We start from the raw sequence: 22,933 nt of genomic DNA, 5'->3' as shown, positions 1-22,933 counted from the left end.
AAACACAACCAGAGATAAGTAGTCAAACACTCCTCTTTGGCCTCTTCTTCATCAGCAAATGAAACAGCGCCAAGAAGCAAACCCTGACAGAGGACTTTAATTGTCTCTGCAGTTCAGTTAGACAAGCTCTTGGCAGAGGTTTGGCAGACTCCCCAGCACCACAGGGATAAAACACAGCCCAGAGATAAATCCCATAAGATTGGATGTGGTCACCTTCTTTTGGAAAGTAAGAGCTGAATGATTTCATCATGGGCTGTCCTCATTCTCATTGCCAGAGGATACTCCCAGGCAAGTATAACTTCTTAGTTCAGACACAGTCTTCCTGTCCACTGTCAAAGCAGAGTCTTGGCTCCATAAAGGTACCAAATCTCTCTCAAACATGGAACAACATCACAGCCTCGTTATTTCAGACTAGAATTTCATTACTTTCCCTATCTGGTAAAACAAACTGAGCTCCATCATACAGTTCTGTGAAGAACATTTAACAGGAAATATGTAGAACAGCAAGAATTTGCCACATCAAATGTAATTCTTACCCAGCATTCTCAAAAGATGAAGTAGTAACAGCAAAATTGACCCTTAAATAACATCTAGATGAATAGAAAGATGTCAAAAGTACAATACCGAGCCTTCTCCTTTAAAAATTACTATGGATAGACAAGTATATAAAAATACATGCAACTCACAACATCACAGAAACTTCTGAGCTGTTGGATGTTATGAGCACACTGCCTGTGTAGGGACAGGTAATGCACTCCTGCAGGGCCTAAAACCCCACTGAGGGAAAGGAAGATAATTGCTGAGGTCCTAAAGTAGAGTCCAGAGGATGAAGGTCCCAGCTGCTTCCACTGGGACTTGTGGAACCTGTTCACACACGCTGCCCATTCTCCCTAAAACTTGTGAGAAGAAGACTGAGTTTTACTCTGCAACAGTATCTACCATGCACTGCTGAACTAGAAGACACAGTAATCTGCAGCCAAAAATTACAGAAAGTTAACAAAGAGCCACCTAAACTTTAGATTCTAGATACAAGCAAAAGGAGGGGAAAATGGAGAGCCAAGTATGTCTCAGTATTTCACATTTTTCCACATCAGAAAACCCCAGTACAATTTCTCACAGAAATGCAGCTTTCACTTGTATCCATGCCTGTGTCCCTTCAAAACTGAAACTCTGAATTCTCATCTCCAACAAACAGAAGGATATCTTTCAGTATAGGTCAAAAAAAAAGGTGACTTGACTGTCTCCTTCACAAATGCTTCCTAAAGAGTTGCATATCTTCACATGCTCTCAATTAAAGCAATTAAACAATTCAGTAGGGCAACAGATTCTAGTAAAGTTGCCAATATTGATATAACACCCTAACCTACACTCCTAACCTCTGTTTACAGTGATTTAAATACAGCCAAAGTACAAATCCTCTCACTGCTGTTGCTTTCTTCAGTCATCCCCCTTCCCTCACCACGCCCTTCACATGGCAGGTGAATGTGCATTGCAAAACCTCTTTTGACAGAGACAGGGCAATCGCTATAGGCTGGCACAAAACTCTACCAGAAGAACAAGAAGGATGGGCATTTTTTCCTAGTACTATCAAGATTGCAGGGTTCTGAGGGCTGTTGATTTAGGTTTATTTTCCCTAAAGTCCCATTTCATATTATCCCATGCTTGGCAACACCCTTGTGAATGGCTAACTTTTCTTAAAATGGCCATAGATTCTCCCCAAAAGTGAAGCCCTTTTCAAGGAAAATGGTTGTTTCCTCATATCTATGATTTGGAAAGAAAATATGAGAACATAGACAGGAAGGAAAGTATGGGAAGCTACAAAAGCAAAAATGTGTAAACTATAGGTAGAGAGCTTATATATAAATTCTAGACCAAAGTAAAACTCCTTATTTCAAAATATGCCTCTCACAGAAACATAGGTATTTTACTGGAAAATATTTACCTGCTCCTTGCAATAGTGGACTCTAAGGAATTATAACTGGGAAATGTATTTTAGATAGGATGCAATATATACTCAGAAACCAACAAGGGAAAATACTGAAGTGACTTAACCGTAAAGCATGGTAAAGATCTGGCCTCCTTTCCCCTTCATGCATGTTGCAGCACCTCTGACCACCTCTGAGGTGGTACGTAAAACTCAGTGTCAAAAGCCAGCCATGAGAAATGTCACTCATTGATGCCTGTTTTGATTACATTTCCCATCACCAAGCAGACAGGAAATGTTCTCAGGCTCACAAAAAGGCAAACAGAAGCCAAAGTTAAAAGTAGACTCTTTTTTCCCTCCCCCTGCTGCACACTATTAATCTGAAAGTCCATATGGGGATCGAGTTATTATCCAGCTACTTATTGTCTTCAGGTGGTTCCAAATTAAAAAGAAAGATTGTCAGCAGATGTACCCATCTACTCTGCCCCTTTTTCATATGTCTACAGTATTACTACATTTACACCCACCTGCATGCTGTAGCCAAAGGTGTGCCAGTACTTCATAATCCAACCTTCTTTTATTCCCCCTCCCTTAGGAACTCCCAGGTCAATAGTTGAGTTAAAAAATCACACCGTGCTTCAACACCATAATTTTTTTTAAAAGATGATCCAGAGATTTGTTTTCATAAGCTGCTGCACCTGGAAAGCAGAAATTATGGCATAGATATCTCCCCAAGAGTTCTGTCACCTCCCATATCAGCTGTCTTTGCTGTAAGCACTGCAGTACTGTGCCTCTGTTCTCTTGTCATCAAATGCATTTTCACTTCTATGGGTCTTAACATTCTACTAATCTTAAAGGAATTTTCAAAGGAAGCAGCTACCAAAATGAACAACTCCTCCAGAAGCTGAATGACATCCATCCCAGTATCTTCTTTTTCACACTTAAAACTGTAGATGGAATTACTGGTCAGAGAACAGGCTGTCACTAGCAGTGAATTGGCTATTTGAACAACTAGGTACACTGAGCAGACATAAATAATAATCATCAACACCCTCTCTCCTTTTTTTTTATTTGTGGATATCTGGACAATAAGAAAAAAAGAGCTTTTGTTTGCAAAAAAGTTTTTGTATCAGATACATGCACAGAAAATCACCACAGATCTCATCAAATGTAATATTTTTCATATATTAAATATGTTAAATCCACAATCTCAAAGACACAATATAACTGATGGTGCAAACTTATTCTACTCTAATACTCATTGACAGTTCATACTGATGAATTGCCAGATGATCAGAGGGCTGGAACACCTCTCCTACAAGGAAAGGCTGAGAGTTGGGGTTGTTCAACCTGGAGAAAAGAGTTTTGCAGCCTTCGAAAACCTTAATGGGGCTTATAAAAAAGAGGGAGAGGGACTTTTTATACAGGCAGATAGTGACAGGACAAGGGACAATGATTTCAAACTGAAAGAAGGCAGGTTTAATTAGGTATTAGGAAGAAATTATTTGCTGTGAGGATGGGGAGGCACTGGCACAGGTTGCCCAGAGAAGCTGTGGATGCCCATGGAAGTGTTCAAGGCCAGGTTGTAAAAAAACCAACCACTCAAAATACATCCAGAACACTAACTTCAGGACATCTGAGTGTAACCTTTTCTCTGCTCACTCATACAAACACAGAAATTCATCACCAGTAACTTGTGACCATTTAGAAACATGGTCAATATTTCAGAATTTTTTTTGCCATGTATGTATTTGATTTATTTGATATTTTCTTAATGCAAATAATGAGAATTCTTTTCTGACTTCTATTTTTTTATAGCTGTAGCTTGGTGGAAACACTTCAAATATTGTTTTCCTTCTAGCACAAAACCCAAGATCTTTGTGCAGAAAGAAATAAAAGTAGTAAAGATTATATCAGTTGTTCATTTCACAATACAACCAGAGCTATACTATGGGGAAGTGAAGCTGAAGGTTAAATTTGGGAATGCATCAGGAGAATCTTTCAGCTGTAAATATTGAGGCAGCTTCCTCTTGAACACAAACTAGAGATGACTTCATAAACGTTAAGGGTTTTTGGTTTTGTTGTTTTTTTGGGTTTTTTGGGGTTTTTTGAGTTTTTTTGTGAGAAACAACTTAAATACAAAAAACGACAGTATTATTTCCAAGATGCACCAGTGGCTCTTATTCTTTCAGATCTACTTTGAAACAGTCTCTTCCAGGTTCAGTTATTCAGTGAAGCATCCTTAAAAATCACTCGGTGCAGTTGAAGAAGGTCCATGTTCTCCATCAGAAGTGTCCTCACACTAATAGCAGCTCTACATGGATTTGGAAGGCACCATCCAAGTCAACATGCACTTTACAGTGACACAGGCTTAGCTTGTGCTAGTTTTACATGAAATTACTCCAGGGCCCAGGAATGCACATATGTGCTCAGGTTTCCCCACACATCTGAATGCATTCAGATACCTTTATTCTGAAATCCTCTTAGAGGACTTCAACAATTCATTTAAAAGGCTTGTCAAGATTTTCTGGGTTTCAGTACACTTCAGTCTCCCTAGTGATTATAATTGGCCCCAAAGCACACAGCTATGCTTGTGGCACTGCTAAATCCCACTCATCAACTGCATGCTTTTTATCCTAACATGAAGTCAAAAGAACAGGAACCTAGATTTTGCACCTGCATTGGAAATTTTCAAAAAAATTTCCAAACATAGTTTGATGTTAACAAGAAAAAAATATATATCTTTATATATGCAAGTTAATATTATAATTCCAGAACATGTTTCTAATATTTTATTTAAAACTCATAAAGTTAAAATCTTACTGCTATATTTATTGTCTTTGAATAGCATTTCCTTTCTAAATTGTCAATGTCATCAAAATTAAATTGAACATTTACAACATGTTTTTAGAGACATAAGGAAACAATTTACTTGTGCACACACTTTCATAACAGGCACTCCAAAAAGAAAAACTGGAAAAGAAAAGGCATTATGATTCAATTTCATCATATCATTATTTACTAATTAATAAAATTCTCCCTCTGGATTCAAATATAGATTTAAGCAGTCATATTTCACTTTAAATAAGAAGCGTTACTGCAGCATAAATTCAGTGCTTTTACGCAAGACACAACTTGTGCCACAATATGAAGTGTGACAGCATTATCATGTAGAGTTCAGCAAATGTTAACACTCTTGGATCTTTGGTGCACATCCACATTCCAAATCACAGAATCATAAAACAGTTGTGGTTGTAAGGGTCCCTAAAAATCAACCAGTTCCAACACCCCTGCCATGGGAAAGGTTATCTTCCAGTAGACTGGGTTGCTCAAACACCCATGCAACATGAATGTTGACAGAGAAAATGCATCTACCAGCTCTCTGGCCAACTTGTTCCACTGTCTCATCATTCTCATAAAAAAGTTTCTTCCTTCATATCTATCTAATCTAAACCCACCCTCCTTCAGTTGGAAGCCATTCACTCCTGTCCAACTACAGGCCCTTGTACAACGTCCCTCCTCATCTCTCTTGTAGACTCCCGTTAGGTATTGGAAGGCTGCTCTAAGATCTCCCCAGAGCCTGAAATGCTCTGCACAAGCCCAGGTCAATGACATCAGTTGCTCTTCCCTTATACACCAATATAGTAACCAAGATTTCACAAAAGGCCACCAGATTTTTCTGGCATGATTTGCCCTTACTCAAGATATGTTGGCTGCCACCCATCACCTCTTTATTTTCCACGTGACTTAGCACAGTTTCCAGGAGGATCTTTCCCACCATCTTGCCAGGCACTGAGGTGAGACTGACTGTCCTGCAGTTCCTCAGGTCTTCCTTTTATGTTTCCCCTTCTCCAGTCAGTGACAACTTCACTGGACTGCCATGACTTTTCAAATATGATGACCATTTGCAGTCATTTGTTTGCAAATTTCCAAATTTTTCAGGCCCTTTTAAACATTTTCTCTATCTCTTGTTGAAGTTACTCTGGTCCTATACTTAGAAATTAATGGACTGTAAACCAGATAATTGGGTATGGGAGGTGACCGTAGAATGAACAGATATTGGGTTAGGAAGGCAACTGATGAGCTGAAGCTGTGGTCATCCTGTTGCACATCTGGACCCATGAGGTCCTGCTGTTCAACTAGATGAGTTAGAGATACTACCATATTCTCTCTCTAAAGCATGTATTTGCTACGGTACTAAGGCTGAGAAAACCAAAGGTATTGAAGAGTCATCACTGGACAGGACCTTTCAAGGTCACTACTCCAGTGACCCACAATTCAGTGATCCTGAGTTGGCCGTTGAGTAGCCCTAGGTCCTCCTCCCAGAAAAACTCTCCTTTGAGGATATGTTGCCTATCATACCTTCCTCCCTGCTGCAACACAGCCCCTGCACCACAGGATTAGATGAGCTGCTTGAATTTCCTGAGCTTCACAAGGGGAGGGGGAGCTGTCCAGAATTGGTTGGCTCTTGGTTCTCTCAGAGGAAAGGGAGAGGGGGAGTAAAAACCCCACTGATCAGTCCATTGTTTCTTTTTATTGACAATATGCAATATTCCTATAAATCTGTCATCTACAGGACAAGACAATTGCATGAAGAGCTAAAATCTACTCTCAGGTCACAAGCAGGGCTGAGCTATCTAGGTAATATCAGAGGCACAATTACCTGCGGAGAGGAAGCAGCCAGAAAGAGGATGATAAGTACCAACAATTTGCCTATATAACAACAGGGGACAGAGAGCCATATATCTTCAGCAAAATAGCATCTCACTTCTTCCAAGAAATTGAACTATAATCTCAGCTGACAAAATACAAACTTCATAGTATCATTTTAGCATGAGGAATAATCTTACTGCCAGCTTTGCTTCTGTACAGTGTCTGCCTTGCTTTCCAGTTGCTCCAGTTGGCTGTTCAGAGATGCTCAGGCAGAGGCTGTTTGAGCAAGAACTGGAAAAATTCCTGTAATAAACCAGTGTGAAGTATAGGTCTGTGTTGATTGCCTCCTGTGGAAGTAACAGAATTAATTATTTAGCTGCTCATGGCCTTTGAACCTTAAGGGTTATGATCTGAACAAGAATATATCCTGTCCCTGAAATTCACTGAAGTGCAGACGCTGAAGCTACGAGGCTAATTCCCTTCCATAAAGGCAATCAAAACACCCTGATGGCACCTGGTGAACATTAAAGACAGCTTTGGTTTCAAAGTCAGAAGCCCTTGGGAAAAACAGGTCACATTTGTCAGGTCACTCTGCTCTCCAAACATTGCTTTCCTCCTCTCTTTCTTTATGTTTTCATTTAACATTATCAAGCCTGACAAATATTTTCCTTCTTTTTTTCTTTTCTCCTCCCTCTCTCCCTGTCTCTCTTGATTTCTTCCCCCATCTGTACCAGCCTATTCTACTCTTACCCTGTGAAAATTTGATTAAGAGAGTGAGCTTATTTAAAGTAAAGTAGCAAACCTCTTCAAGCACATCTGTTTTGTAATCTTCACAGGTCCTTCTCCTGTGCATCAGCCTGTTAGTCAACATCCATGCAATGTTATGCATGGAAAGCAATTCCTGTACCTTAAAGCAGAACAACTACCCATGTGGCTCCTGAGGGTGAAACAAACAGGGAATAGCTTTTATAGGAAAAGCAAAAACACGTGACACTGAAGCAGCTGGTGTAAGGGTTTGTTTTCAAGAGAGGTTATTGGCAGAGAAGAAAAATAAAGGAGCTGGGGAACAGGAGATTTCTCCCTACAGGGAGATTCTCAACAGTTCAGCAGTGGTCAATTCACATCCTCAGAAAGCCAGAAAGACTCAGACCCCCTTTCACAGATGGCACACCTACCAAACCTTATGTAACATAGCTGAAGATGGTCTTGTTATCTATGTAAGCTACACCTGTGGTAATACTTAATTATACACTTGCTAAGTCAGTACTTTTCATCACTAAATAAAATAGTATTTCAAAGCTGGAAGTACCTTGTAGAAGTCAGAATTGCTGTACTGCTTCTAACAACTCTGCATAGAGAACTGAAGCCACCTCCTTTCATGGGTCTAGGCATTTGTGCCTATTACTATCTCTTGGTGAAGCGGAACAACATGAACAGTGTTGGCATGGCAATATAGGGGGAATTTGTTCCCAAGCAGGTCCTTACCCTGTAATTTTGTATGTCTGTGAATACACTTAATTAGGAAGGCTAGAGTATTTTAATGGATGAAAAACTGCCTTTTTTTTCCTTAGAAAGGATTGCTATAGTGATTAACACTACTCCTTCTTAAAATCCTGGTATTTCTTGCTTACATGTAAAGATAAAATAATTGGATCAGCCTTTTAATTTAAATTGATTTTCTTCATACACTTGTTCATAAGTAAGGTTTAGACTGCAGATGGAAGGATGGTACATGTGGACCCTGTCCTCCAGGCTCTGATAGGATAGACTGCTACAGGCAGGTTGAAACACACCTTAAGCTTAATTTCTGGAGACATTAATTTTTTGAGATCCCCCTAAAAATAATGGAGACATCATTCTGCCAATAGTCTTAAGAGTATGCCCAGGACTGGAGGCACCTACCATCTCCAGAATCCTTGGATCTCCTCCTCTGCCCACTTGCATATGTCAAAATAATTTGATATGATATACTACATCTGCTTAACAAAATAAGGGCTTATACAGATATCCTATGTAAATTACCTGTATCCTGTATAAATCACCAGAAGCTGACACTGAATTCTTCTCTCATACATGCTTATACAACCCAGAGATACTCTACCAAATTCCCAGGGGCAAATTAAGCTAGTGACACCTTTCCACGCTTACCTGGACACAGAGTAAAATGCAGAGTATTTTCACTACATACAAACAATTTTTTATAGATAGGTGTTGGTATACTACTACAAAACATTGAGACAGCAAAATAAAGAGGTCTGGGTAGGGTGAATCTGTATTTATTCTGGGTTCACCTTTCAAAGAATGAAAACAAGAGGCACTATTGGTGCTTAAAAAAAAAAAAAAAACCACCAACATTAAATGGACATGAAAGCAGTTGCTTTGCAAGAACTTTTCCCCACAGCACAGCATCTGTCTGTTCTACAAAAACCCTCCAAAGTTTTGGTCATGACTGATCTAGCCAACTCTGCTTTTGGCTGGACACATCCTTGGTTTTCCCTCTCTCCCTCTGTTTATAACTGGTTGACACCTTGAAGAGCATGGCAGGGGGTGTTATATGGAGATCTGCAATGTTTTGGAAAATCATTCTCCTCATTCTTCTTTCCATCTGTTTGTCCTGGTTTGAAAGACAAGTGCCTGCCAGGTAAAGTCAGAGTCTTTGGAATTGAGAATGCAAACCCCCTCCCTCCAAGTTTTGAAATTAAGGGGGCTCTCAGGCATGAGGACAGGAAATAATAGTTCTTTACTAGTAAGTATAACAAGGCAAACAAAACAATAACCACAGCATTGACAACAAAACAGAACCAGAAACCCCGCAACAGCCCTCTCGGCCGAGCCAGGAAGGGATGGAGGAGAGGCTTTGCTTCACAAAACCCTGGGGCAGTCTGATCGCAGTGCCCCTGCAGGACTCTGAGGAGCACCAGGCTGGAACAGCAGAAATGAGCAGAAATCTCGGGCTGGTGGATGAGATGTATTGGAAGTTCCATGGCAGTAGCTGGAACTGTGGGACAGCCTGGCAGGGCAGGGGGTATGGAGCTACAGCGTAGAAAGACCCAGAGCAGTGCCAGAGAAGCGACAGGGGCGGGACAGTGGCAGTCTGGCTCCTAGCAGAGCAGGGGAAAAAAAAGCGAGCTCAGGATTCCTGGACACATGAGCAGATGGTGGCTGATCCCCAGGATGGCTCCAGTGATGACAATGAATTCTCCCCTGAACAGCCTGACTGTGCTCCTTCTGATGCCAAGAGCAATAGAGTGCAGCTGCTCCTAGCCCTGTCCTTTACCTGCCCCCAGAACTCGAGATATCTTCCCCCTCCAAGAGAAACTCTCAGAGACCAAAAGAGATGTAGCCAGGTGCTACACTCCTCTCCTTTGGCCACTTCTTTGTTTTCCTTAAGCACCTACAGATACCCAGTAGTTAGTTTCCTAGCAACTTATGGGAAAAAAAATTCTATAAGTAAAAAAGAAACACCCCAAAGCAGCTGGGAGAGAAAAGGATGGTTATAGGTGGTCCAAGAGCTGGAGCTGCACCACAGTCCAGAATTTATTTCAGGAGGTAGACCTGACATACACAGAAGGTGGGCCAGTTACTGGTGGTTGCCCCATGGCAATGTGACAGTCATCTGATGTCACCATGAGCTCACACACCTGCTCCAACGGTGCCAGGGCCTGAGGGTTTTCCCTGATTGATGTGTGCAACTGTTCATGGCCTGTGTGGGTGGAGGATGTGGGCTGGCACCACACCGACCTGAACTTCCCTCTGACATTGCACAAGAAGACAAACCAAGACTCATACCTGCCCACCCACACAGACAAGCCAGCAGATATAAAAATACATGACCTTAAAAAACAGCACACAATCTCTCCATTTAATTTTTTCCTCCCTTTCTCACCAGCACCGGTTCTGCAGACTTGAAATCAAGTTAAACACACAAACAGGGTTGGGCTGCTGCCTTTACCACATTTGCTACCACATTCCTATGGCCACCCTCTTAGAAATTCCCTCAGATATTTCTAACTTCCCACTTCTCTATTTAATTCCAAAAATAAAAAAAAGGGAGGTGGGGAAGAAGAAAGAAAAAAAATGCACTTCTGTCTGTATGAAAAGTACAAGTTTGGCTTAAGAGAGTATCTATAAAATATAGGACAGACTTCTCAAGTTTACAAAAACAACCACTTCTACCACATATGCTCACCTATCTCCTGAAAGGAAATTCACTGCTCAGAAACCCGATATTCCACATGCTCTAATTAAGGAAAAAGGAAATAGCTTTCAGCCTCTTGTGCAAGGGCCAATGAACATAAGTCAAACACTCACCTAAAACCATGAAAACACTTTGAAAGGAAGTAAAACAAACATTCTGCTAATTTCCCAGATGCATTTCCAGCAATGTTTCTGATATAGACGCAATGGGTAGGAAAGAGGAAAAGGATTTAGTGTTGTGGAAGACATACATTTACAGTCCATCCATTTTATGCATTTGTGATGGAGGGATTGGCTCTTCCCTGCTTTACCAGGGCTCCAGGGTGACATAAAATGGACAGTGTCACACCTCAAAAAAGCTGCTTTCGGAGAAGCATTGTGGTTCTCCGGTCACACTTATTTCTGTAGCACCTTTCAAATGCTTAGGTAAAGTTAGCAAGAATTAAGGGATACACAGCCCTTATTTACACAGCCCTTATAAAGTCTTATTTACATACTGAAGTTTCAGGAAGAAAGTATTCCTCTTCCAAGTGTTTAGGAAACTCCAAGACTTCCTTTACATTGTAAAAACTCTGTCTATGGTGTAACCTTGTTATTTTTCCTGTTTCCAATCAGCTTAGTGGTGGTGAGTATTCATCACGTTTGTACCAAAGAGAAAAAAGAAAAGCACTAACTAGAAACATAGTTTACATGCACATTTCCAGTTCCACTGAGCCTCATAGTTATCTGCCCAAGTCTGGTCCCTCTGAGCTCATCAACAGTGCTGGAAGAAAGCAAGTTTTAAAATTAGGGATCACAACCAAGGATTGTCCATTAAACAAAAGCCAGCTAGCTATGGGGTTTTTTTTTCCAATTCTAGAGACTTATAAGAGCACACTTAAGGTTTTCAAAGAGAATGCACTTCATTTTATTTGAGTCAGTGAAATTGAAAAGGAGACAATGGCAGGAAACAGATTACTTGTTGAGGGATAATACCTGATGCCAAGAGATGGCCATGCATCCTTATGCCCATTCTGCCTCAGAGTCAGCTACAACAACAATAATTGAGATGCAAAGGTACAAATAAGAAATATAACTCTTCCTATCTATTATATTCCACCATTGTTAGCTCAGTGTAAGACACACTGTTCTTTAGATGTTAATGCTATGCGATATCTAGCCCCTTTCCATCTTGTTTTGTAAAATACAAGCCACCTTCAAAAATACAAAGTAAATACTAGCTTCTCTTCTCAGTGTGTTTTATTTCTTTATCATTTCCTGGGAAAGTTTTAAACACTTCTGCTGAAAGCATTGATCTGAAAATACTTTACTGTTATCATCCATATTACGTACTAGAAAAAAGCAAAGAACTCCAGAATCTTTACAGGTTGTGCCTATTCGATACCTTCAGAGAAACTGCAATTTTTTATCTTTACAATTTTTTGTATCTTAGCACTGTTCATAGAAAAAGAGACATAATTCTGTCTGAATTAAAATTATGGTGAGAACAAATCCATTATTATTGTATTTATTATTATCATTAACAGTATTAAAGCAATTTTTATACAGCTCCTTTTTATTCACAGAACTCAGGGCACCTTTCTTATTGTTCTCATTTTTACGAATGTAAGATCTTGGGAACTTTGAGATGCAGTTCCTTTATTAAGGTCATACAATATGCCACTGGCAGACCTTGGGACACAGCACAGGCTCTACAATCCTTCCAGATGGTAGACAACAAAGCTAGATACCCTGTTTTTTCCCTTTCAATTTCCATCTCAGCCTCTGTGTATTTTGATATGCCTCATTCAGCGGTTAACATATCACTGCTTCAAATCCTGTCTTTCCAGGAACGTAATTGCTTTTTTTTCTCTAGAACTGCCCTGCTTTGTGCAACACTGAGCATCTACATGTACAAACACACTCCACCTCAATTTGTGCCTGAATAGTCATCTTCTTCCTGCTATACCAAGTAGCACTAGAGTGCATATTTGGAAAAATTAGATGGAAAAAATACTCAGAAGTTTGAGACTCTGTCTTGTCTTTTTTTTGGCAGGGTAAAAACATTATGTACTATTGCAGCTTCTTCTCTTGGTCAGAGTGCATAATGTCACAATCATATCTACAATAGTAGCATTTTCTAAATCATTTGTATTTGTCATATATCCATTGTCCTGCTAAGAGAGCAGCATCATTGCCTCTCACCCTCAGCTGATCTAATAAATGCAGGCTTGGAAATGACAAAAGACAGCAAACATGTAAAAAAAAAAAAAAAAATCCAAGCCACAAAGAACTACACATTTCAGGAATAATAAAAAAGCCCACAGTGATCCCTCAATGGTAGATGATATCAGTAGAACATCATAACCATCTTTTTTTCCCCCACCACCATTATATCTTGAATACCTGGGACTGCCAGAGCTCCCTTTAAGAGAGCAGAAATTTTCCTGCCGCTATAGCTGTTGAAAACTTGAGCCAACCAACCCAGCACAGCTGGATGAATTATAGTAACTTATAATGGATTCAAGGACCTTCAGCTACTAGCTACCCATCTTCTCACTGCAGAGGTACCTCTGCAAATGGAAAAGTTGTAGAAGTTTGGCCTCCTGCAATCCAACTAAAGCAAGCAAAAAGAAGCTTCCTTTAGTCTCACAGAAAAGTTCTATAGTTTGCAGTGTGAGCTCTACAATAAGGTCTTTGCATTACATTGCACTGTCTTTTTCTTGCCCTTACAAAATCCCCCATGCCAGACAGCAGCTCCAGATTATGAGGCCCCAGTATGTCGGCACTACCGAGTGAGAGAAGATTGAGTGGATACAGTAACCAGTGCCCACCCAGCATGCCCAGCCCTACACAACTTCTCTCTAAGCCAGGTATAAAAACGTCATTAATCTGCAGAGCAGCAAAGACTGTGGTGTTTCACCTGGTGGCTAATAGCAGAAGGGTTTTCTGTAGTTGGGATTTCAAAACAAGGGGCCTGAGAAGCAGGAGGCTTTTTAAAGATCCTCTAGCCTATAGTTTGCTGAACTTTCATTTTTGAGACAAAATGTAAAGCCAGTTTCCTCACCTATTCATCTGCTAAAAACATATCAACCAGTTCAAGTTCCTGCATAACTGTCCTGCATAAACTAGTACTTTGGAAGTACTTCTATAAAGTTTCATTGTGCATTTTCTGACAGTTAACACAATAAATCAGTTATGAGCTTTTTGAGACTCAGAAATAAGTATCAGCTATTCAGACACTGATCCGCAATTACTAATGGCAGGACAATAAACACTATGTGAATTGTCTTGCTAAGCTAAACCTAAGCGGAATGGATGAAATAATTATCTTGCACCAAACACATAGTCAGATTACAGCTCATCTTCCTGCTCATCTCTCTACATACTCTCAGTACAGAAGAAATCTTATCTTTTAGGCAAACAAACATATAAAGGCACCTACTAAATTAGAAACTCCATGAAGTCAACAGATTATGATCTCATAATTTTTTTTCCCAAGTATTTCCTCTCCAAACCGAATTTAATTCACTCAAAAAATTTAAGCACAGTGCTTATTAAACTCTCTGGAGGAGGCAAGTTGCTCAGTCATGACTACACTACTCTTTCAGTCTGGTTTTAATTTGACTTCAACCAGTTCATTAGTTTGATTTAAAGCAAACACAGAAACCTGGTGGATGTGAAGTGGATGCCACAGTACTAAATGGCATGCTATTAAAAACCAGCAAATATAAATGCATTTTAAAGAAAAGGAACTCTCCTGTCTTGAGCTAAATGCAATGTAGAAAGAGTTAAATTTAGAACAATAAACCATTAACCTTTTTTTTTTTCTTTCTTTTTTTTTTTTTTCTTCCCCAAAGGCAAGACCTTGTAATTAACCCTCAAGGAAAATCATCAACTTCCACATTGCTCAGTACTCTGTCCTTGAGACATTTATGGCAAAAATAAGCCCTGTGAGGCCTGACGGTGCAGAAATGCCCAAGTGCAGGTGTGTGTATGGATAGTTGTCTATTTTTTTTCAACATTTCCACCCTATGGCTGCTTATCTAGACTGTCTTCTCCTTTCTATATTAATCTCTGTTTATTCTCCTATTTGGCAGTGACAAAAACACGCACACACTCCTGTTTATGGTCCTCTGGATCCCACCTAGTAGCTGTGCTTTGACTCAACAAATTTCAGGAAAGTCAGTGCTGAGAAGAAACGTGAAACTTCCCAGCCACATCGCTCTGGAAGGAAATGAGCTGTGCTCTGTAGGGAAAAGGAAATTGCTTTGGAAGTCTAGACCGAACCCTTCCTTTTCCATCCCTCCTCCTATTTCCCCCTTGAATATATTTAAGACAAAACAAAAGGAAGCTGAAGAATGAAAAAGAATGACTGGGCAGAGTTTCCATCTTTGTGTGTAATAAAAACACAGGTGGATGTGGATTTAAACACCAGTGAAACATCACCTAGAGGAAAGGCAGGAGAGACACAGGACCACAGAAGCACCTCAGAGACAAGGGTGTTGGCAGCATCTGGTATAGCCAAACGGGAATCAGGAATGTGGTGAAAGGCAGTATACTGCAGGCAGCCACTCTGATCCTCCTCTAGGCTCCATCTGCCTTTAGAATGCAGTCAGTAATGCAGCTGCTGATCTAGTTGCCTATGATTGTGATAGTGAGAGGGAACAGGCTGCAAAGTATTTAGTAAATTTCCCTTGTTCCAAACTAAAGACACAGTAAGAAAAGCAGGTGTGAAATAAGACTGGAAGTGCAGAGAAGCTTGAAACAAATGAACTCAGCTGAATTTTAGAAGAAGACCATGGAGACTCTATGACCAAAGATAGAGGTCAGACAGTTTGAGCAACAAGGCCTCAACTTGGCAGGGAATGCCAGCAATAAAAACAATGAAACAAAAGTATTAGGATTAAAAAAAATAAGTATTTTATAAAAGAAAATCAAGAAATTACCAGGTAAGTTTGATACTATTTGATTCAACTGTGGATGAGAAAATGCAAGAGCAAGCTAAGAGAATTTTCCTGATTCAAAGCTCAAAAGAATGACCAAGGGAATGACTAATAAGTTTCTGGATAGTGAGGAAATATGATCAAGGTGAGAAAAAAGTTTGACTGTAAATTTAAAAAATATTAAATATTATGGCAGAGGAATTTTTAAAAAATATCTGCACAAGGGTCACCAAGGAAAACAATCCTGTGAAGGAGAAAGCAAGAAAATACAGGTGCCTGTGGGCATAAACTAAACTGCAGCATGGGCAACACCAAGTTTCATATGCTTCCTTTATTTCCTGCTTAAATGAAAGGATATGTTTTGTTTGAGTTTGTTTGGTTTTGATAAGAAGCAACAAAAGGGAAAGAGTGGGAAACCAATCCATCATAAAATTCCCCTGGTGCATACCTTGGGAATTCTGCACAATCTGAGTACTCTGAATTCATGCTGAAGAGATTCACTGCAGCTTATGTGACCTTCCCCCCACACACACATATAGGAAAAGGAAACCAGAGTTACATCAAGAGAACAGTGGGGCTGCAAGATCACAACTTTCTCGTACTCAAGGTCAGAGCTCAGGCATTGCCCTTGGTCTGTCTTCTCACAGAGATGCAAACCAATACACAGGGCAGCACTCTCAGCACTTTCTGTCCCACTCCCTAAGGACAAAATATGAAAAGACAACACTTTGAACCACCCTTAGCTCCTGCTGGCACATGTCTTCATATGGAGCAAGGGAGAGGAAAGGGAAGCAATGATGGGACAACATATCAGCAAAAAGTTCACAGGGAGGAGTGCTGCAAATGGCTGCTAAATTCACATCACTCATATCCTGAGATTATACTGGCCTGCAGCATGTGCTGGAGCTTAATGTTAGGTTTATTAGCTGTGCTACTTTCCAGTCAAAAAAAAAAAAAAAAAGAGAGAGAGAGAGACAGAAGGGGTTGAGTTTGTTTTGTTTCCAACCAAGTGCAGGAAAGAAATTTTATTCCTTAAGGAAAGTTCTCAGGAGCGGGAATGAATGTGAGGATTGTATGTCTGAATCATCCTGTCAATTCCCTAAATCCCACACCATGTGGAGTTCAGATAATGTTTTCAGCTAGGAAACTTTAAAAAAAATTTTTTTAGGGTTTTTTTTTTTTTTTTTTTTTTTTTTTTTTTTTTTTTTTTTTTTTTTTTAAATAATAAAAAAGAGAAGTGGTTTAGAGCTCCTCCTTTTCTAAATCACAGTTGGACCCAGAAAGACCAGTTTTGTTTTTAAACAAAGTCAGCAAATTGTCCCTATGCTGGTCGGTTCCAGTAATTGGCATCAGAGTAATAACAGTCACTCAGTCAGTTTCCCCTTTGCCAGACCAAAAATAACCAATCAGCCAAATTCTTCCCAAAAGTGTTTATTTCAGCTGAAGCAAGTACAGTTAGGTTGCAGACACGTGTTTCTCACAGTTGAAAACTGAACACCTCTATACATAGTGTTGTTTCCACACTCATCTATATACTCAGAGTTACCACTAGACATATTAGAGATTCAAAATAACTAAAAGCACCTCCTTCCTTTCTTGTTAGGAACAGCAGCAGCAGAATTACTTTTATCAGATGCTGCCTGTAAAATATAGCTTTTCTGTTGTTTACAGCATGCTTGTAATGCACTAGAGGAAAAATACCCATTTACCCCACAATCATTGGAAACTTATGGTGATTACAGGGACTAATAAGTCAATATGAAAGCAGCTTTCATATTTATCTGAGGCAGGTACATATTTTCATCCACCTAAAAAGCTTAAAATCATCTAAATCATGGTAAGTTTTCCAGAAGTTAAGTCAAAGCATTCCAAATAAACTGACTTGGACATGCCAAGTAGCTACAACACTATTTAGTGTACTTACAGCACAGAGAACCTGAATTGCAGAGGTAGTGTGAAGCTTGACCTGCACAGTCATTCCAAGACACCCCATCACAAGGACACTGAGAATGTTGCTGAGAGCAAGGACTGTACAGCAGTGTTGGCCTTGACAGCTGGTAGATCCATCTGAATCTCCTAAGAGAATGGAGACAGTACATACAAGAGAATTGAACAATAATAATTTAAAACCATTAAAAACAGGTATTTCACACCACTATGGCTACTCATATCCCCTCTCAGTCCTTCCAGTCTTCAAGAACAGGTGAATCACACCTCAATTTCATGTCAATAGATTGAAAACAGCATTTTTCCCAGAGCTTGGAAAGGAAATTGGTGCCAAAGCTGAGCATAAGAGAATAACAAGGAGTTCACAGACATAACTGTTTCATAACTTTTGAAAAATTTAGCTGAGTGAGTCTACTGGAAAAAGAACATTAACTAAAAGGAGCAGCTGAAAACATTTTTTCTGCCCATGGTCACTCAGCATGAGACAGTGGAAGGAAATAACAGTGAGTCATCTTGACATAGGATACAGCAAAATCTGAAGGAATACTGGATATAAACCCCGAGAGATAAACGCCAGAGTAAGCTACAGATGAATCTTGATGAAATCACATCCAAAAGGAATTGATCTTTAAACTCTGGTCTCCAAAATACAACACATTTCTTGAATTACATAGTTTTAAGTTAGCTTTAAAAATGTAGAAGGAAGTGAAACATTTTCATTTGTTACAATTTCTCGTCTAAGAATGGATAACATGCCCATACAGTTTCAATGAGACAATATGGTAGCTGTGTTGCATCTATGCATAACATACATACATGCCTACACTCTGTACAAGCTGATTCTATCCACACACAAACTGTATAAGGTTTGTTTCAGACCTGAGAAATGGCTTGTGCTTCCAAAAGATACCTTTCTGCATCAGCTCATGTAGGAGAAGACATTTCTTCTCTGATCCACATGGTGTTAGACACACTATTTCCATTGTAGTGGTATTTGCAAACATGCAACACATGCTTATTCCCCTCTCCTTTTTTTCAATTGTTTGGCCTACATCAATTGACCAAAAATAATTCTTAAGTACCAACTGATAAAAATATAGTATCTACACATAAAAAAAACCCCAAAAAAACCAAAAAAAACACCCACCACAATGTTTTTCTTACTAACCCACTTGGCTTCCTACACAGCATTTTAAAAATATGTATTTAATTTCCCTGAAAACAAAACAGTAGTATTTCTGTTTTGTACATAAGCAAAAGATAAAAGCTTCACAATGCAACTCTTTAAAGCTCCATAATTTACACTCTGGTGTCATAAACAAGCAATAAAATATTTTAGAGATAGCTATTAAATTATGATCCAAGTTCTTTCTTTTCAAAATCTCTGCTTCAACTCAGCTGTTAAAGTCTGAGCAGGATTATTTACATTTAATCAGTGGCAAAATTCATGTGTAGTCTGAACAGTTCCAAAGTTTGTCTGTTTTCTGATGGAGCCTCCCAGCTCAGGCCCACCTCCATGCCTAGAAGGGCCTGGACCTTTTGCTGTATATGCTTTCACCTAAAGAGGTGTCTACCACTAAACCCAACGCTCCATCTGAAATAACTTGGACATTTGGGGCAAGGCAAAGAAAGGCAGGGCTGTCACTGATCATCAGATTTCTGGTGGGCAGTGATAGATGTGGAATGTAGGTTGGTCTGGTAGTAGGGTTTGCTTCAAGCTCTCTGGATTTCACTGTTTCCAGAGCCTCACCTCTGAGGTCATAAAGCACTGCACCAACCAAACCCAAAATTTCCCCCACAAATCTGAAAGATGATAATCTGTGGAATCTTTGAGTCTTATCCATGAACAGATCCAGTGAATCTGAGAGTGGAAACTAGAGGCAGATCCCCAGGGTCTGACTCCTGCCTTACCTTCTGGACAGCAAGAAGACATTATCCCCAGCCCCAGAGGTGTCCAGGGCAGCTAGAAGATTCAGCTAGATTCAGCTCCACAGGCATGAATGACATACCTGAACGGGAGGTGCTATCCCTGCCTTATAGGCTGTGATCCAATTCCAGCTACTTCTAGACAGTCTCTGTAGAGGAGACGTGGGTTTTTTTGGCTCTCTCATTTTACATTTCAGGTCCAAATAATAAAAGCAAAATACCACTCCAACCTAAATCAGACTGAAAACAAAAGTTGAAAACATACAAGCAAGGTGTCACACACACACCAAGAAGCTTATTTCAACTTGTTCTCTAACAGGAAAAAGTAAATTAGAGGAAGTATGGAACAATCCACATTCATAGGATGCTTCACCAGAAATCACAGGTTTCTTTAAAAATTATTTGAGGTTTCAATCTACACTCATTGCAGTCAGCTGGAACTTTTATTAGTGGCGATAGAAGAAGATGAGACATTGCAGAAGATGAAGCAGTGAGCTCTGACAATTCAACATACTGTTACAGAAAATACCAAGTCCAGGTCTCATAGTAAGGTGTTTAGACCCAATCCACAAGGAGCAGGGTGGTTATTTTAATAAATAACTCACATTCAGTGAGAGATTATCTTTGATTCTGCTGTTGACCCATTGAACTAGAGCAAAGATATTTTCCTGTTACTGCAATGGGTTATCAGTAGGATATTACAATAACTGAGAAGATGTTATACAACAGAAAACAAGCATGGGAAAGTGGTAGACATTGTTACATAAAATGCTAAAGCTTGAATTTTGGTCTTCCTAATACTCATTCCTTTACTTGACCACAGGAAGCTGGCTACCAAATACAACCCTGTCCAGTGAGAAATATTAGTCAGGAAGTGCATAACAATTCAATTACTCTCATGGCTTCTTTCTTCAATAAATAAATTCATTTTACCAAATATATATGTATTATTTTTCACCATTTCCAGATGACTAGGCTTGTGTAATTAATTTATTTTAAGGCTACAAAAATATAAACAGTCTGCTAGCATTTCCTTGAGAAGACAAGCATCGATGATAACCAGATATAGATTTTAAAAGGTTTTCCTGCATGCTTCACAGTCACATGGAGTGGTTTTGTTTTTCAGTTGTAGGTTTTACTCAGCTTGGAAATCAGCATTGTCAGTATTTCAGGATATTCAAGATTCCTGAAACCTCTAAGAACCATAACATGTCAGGCCCTGATTTGGGAATGTGCCTACCTGTTTAACCTCAAACACAAGACCTCACATCTTCACTACACAAAACTTTAATCAAGCATTTAACTTTGAACATATACTGAAGTGCTTTGCTGAATCAGGAAGGATCGGGACCTTTTTAAAGAGCAGCATTGTTAATTGACTGCAAAGACGTTATATCCTGCAACTAGGCTCTTAATGAGCCATGCTTGCTGGCAAGCAGCTCTGATAGCACACAGCAGCCAGCTGGTCCTCAGCAGCAGGGCACAAGGATTGCTGCATTACTCATGGGGTAAGGAACACATACCCCTGTCTCTCAAATAACTGCAGGACACGTTGCTGCTTGCTCCATATATGCTGGTTTGTGTGTATACCTGGCCACTAGTCACTGTAATTGAAAAAAAAAAATCTCCTTTCTACAGTCATCTATAATACAACACTGAAGTGATTTTCTTAAATGGTGGAAGAATATATAAGGCAATAAAACATCTTTTATAGCTGGTTAAGCACTGAAACAAAGCTGGGATATTTGATAACTGCAGCAGGGTTGCTGGTGAGGATATTCTAATGCAGTGAACACTCACAAAATAAAAGGAGGTAAAAAAGTCAAATCTCATGCTTGTTTCCTTCATATTGCTTCATCTTTCAGAGCTGCACAGAAACTGCAGCTGCCACTTCTCTCAGACTTTCTGCAGAAGCTGGTACCAAGGTTGTGCAGTTTGGGCACAAACTGAACAAAGAAAGGTTTTGAAAAGTGTAAATATGTTTAAGGACAGGTAAGTAAATAATTGATCAAAGCCACATCCTTAGTGAAAAAGGAATTCTATGATTAGGAAGCATGTTTCCAAAATATTTGCTTCAGTATCTTCAGCAACCTAACTTTGAAAATCTGAGGTCACACTCAGCTATGACATAGGCATGTGCAAATCATTTGAATTCGAAAAGGTTGTACCCACTACAGCAGCTCTAAATTCATCCTCAGTGTGGATTTATCCATTTTGCACATGTAAATGTTACTGTCCATCATTACATATATTAATGGGAGTAGCTAAATTGCTTGCTTAAGAAAGGTGTTCCATTATATCAGTAAAAACCTTGGTGGTGTTTGTCAAGGGAACATTTGCTGTTCCTAGGATGTGATTCTTCTCTTGTCATAGACTACCCCACTCCAGAGCCTGAAAGTAAAAGCATATTGAAATAATGCAGCTCCTTTAGGTTAGTCAAGATTAAAATCAAGCTTCTCACACCCCTCTCAAATAAAAGGTAAAATTAGAGGAATTTAAGCAAAACTTCGTGTACTTTTATTTTAATTCTAACAGAATCAACTTAACACCTTTATTCCTTCTCCTTTTTCTTGCAACTCTTTATACAACTTTTCCAGGTCAAATCTTTACTGTGGGTACTCTCTGTGTTCTCCCCATACACTGTGCTCTGCTTTTGCATGGAATCAAAGTATATGGGCCCTCAGTTTCAGCTGGAACTCTTATAAACCATTGTCATTCAAATGAAAGAAAATATTCTAGCAGTTTAATCTGGTTTTCATTTCTTCTGCTCCAGCTGACATTGCTGCTTACTTTGAATGGGCAATTGGTCTGTAGTCTCTAGTTACAAACTTTTACATGACTTAAATAAAATGCAGAGGATAGTTTAAAAAAAAAATGGGCACATATTGTGTGAAAATACTTTTCCAAACTGCACTGAAAACCATGGGCCAAATACTGGAGCTGCTGTTATTCATCATTTCTAATATACCTCTGATGAACAAGGTTATCTTCAACCCTTTCAGCTGCTGTAGAATAGTTAGATTTCAGCACAAACTGCACAAACTGTACCACTTTGACATGCTTCTGTTACCTTGTTTGTGGCCATTGCTGTTTATTTGAATAAGGCCATTGCTGTTTATAATAACTAATTTTGTGTTTCAAGAATCCTTGTAGAAATCCACAACTAATGGAACATATCAGAAGACTATCGGATTTGGCACGATTTTCTTTTTTCCCCCTTGAAGACGGAGTTGCTTTGAATACATTGTCAGAATCTCTTAAGTAACATGTGACAAGGAAGCATATGTTCTCTTAATGTCACTTTATTCAGAACTACAAAACAAGTTTCCTTTTCTTCTTTATGATTTTCAGCAGTAGTTTA

The 22,933-nt window shown here is 39.4% G+C and overlaps 1 long non-coding RNA gene across 3 annotated transcripts in view; it reads right to left on the bottom strand.

Moving 5' to 3' along the window:
* Positions 1–22,933, bottom strand: part of LOC134553686 (uncharacterized) — a 257,762-nt gene that overhangs the window by 40,230 nt on the left and 194,599 nt on the right. For all 3 annotated transcript variants that reach the window (XR_010081137.1, XR_010081136.1, XR_010081138.1), the window contains one exon: positions 17,624–17,775. This is a non-coding gene — a long non-coding RNA (uncharacterized LOC134553686). The remainder of the gene's footprint in view (positions 1–17,623; positions 17,776–22,933) is intronic.

The sequence above is a fragment of the Prinia subflava genome, chromosome 1, assembly GCF_021018805.1.
Source record: "Prinia subflava isolate CZ2003 ecotype Zambia chromosome 1, Cam_Psub_1.2, whole genome shotgun sequence".
Taxonomy (NCBI): Eukaryota; Metazoa; Chordata; class Aves; order Passeriformes; family Cisticolidae; genus Prinia; species Prinia subflava.
This window is presented reverse-complemented; position numbering and strand designations above follow the sequence as displayed.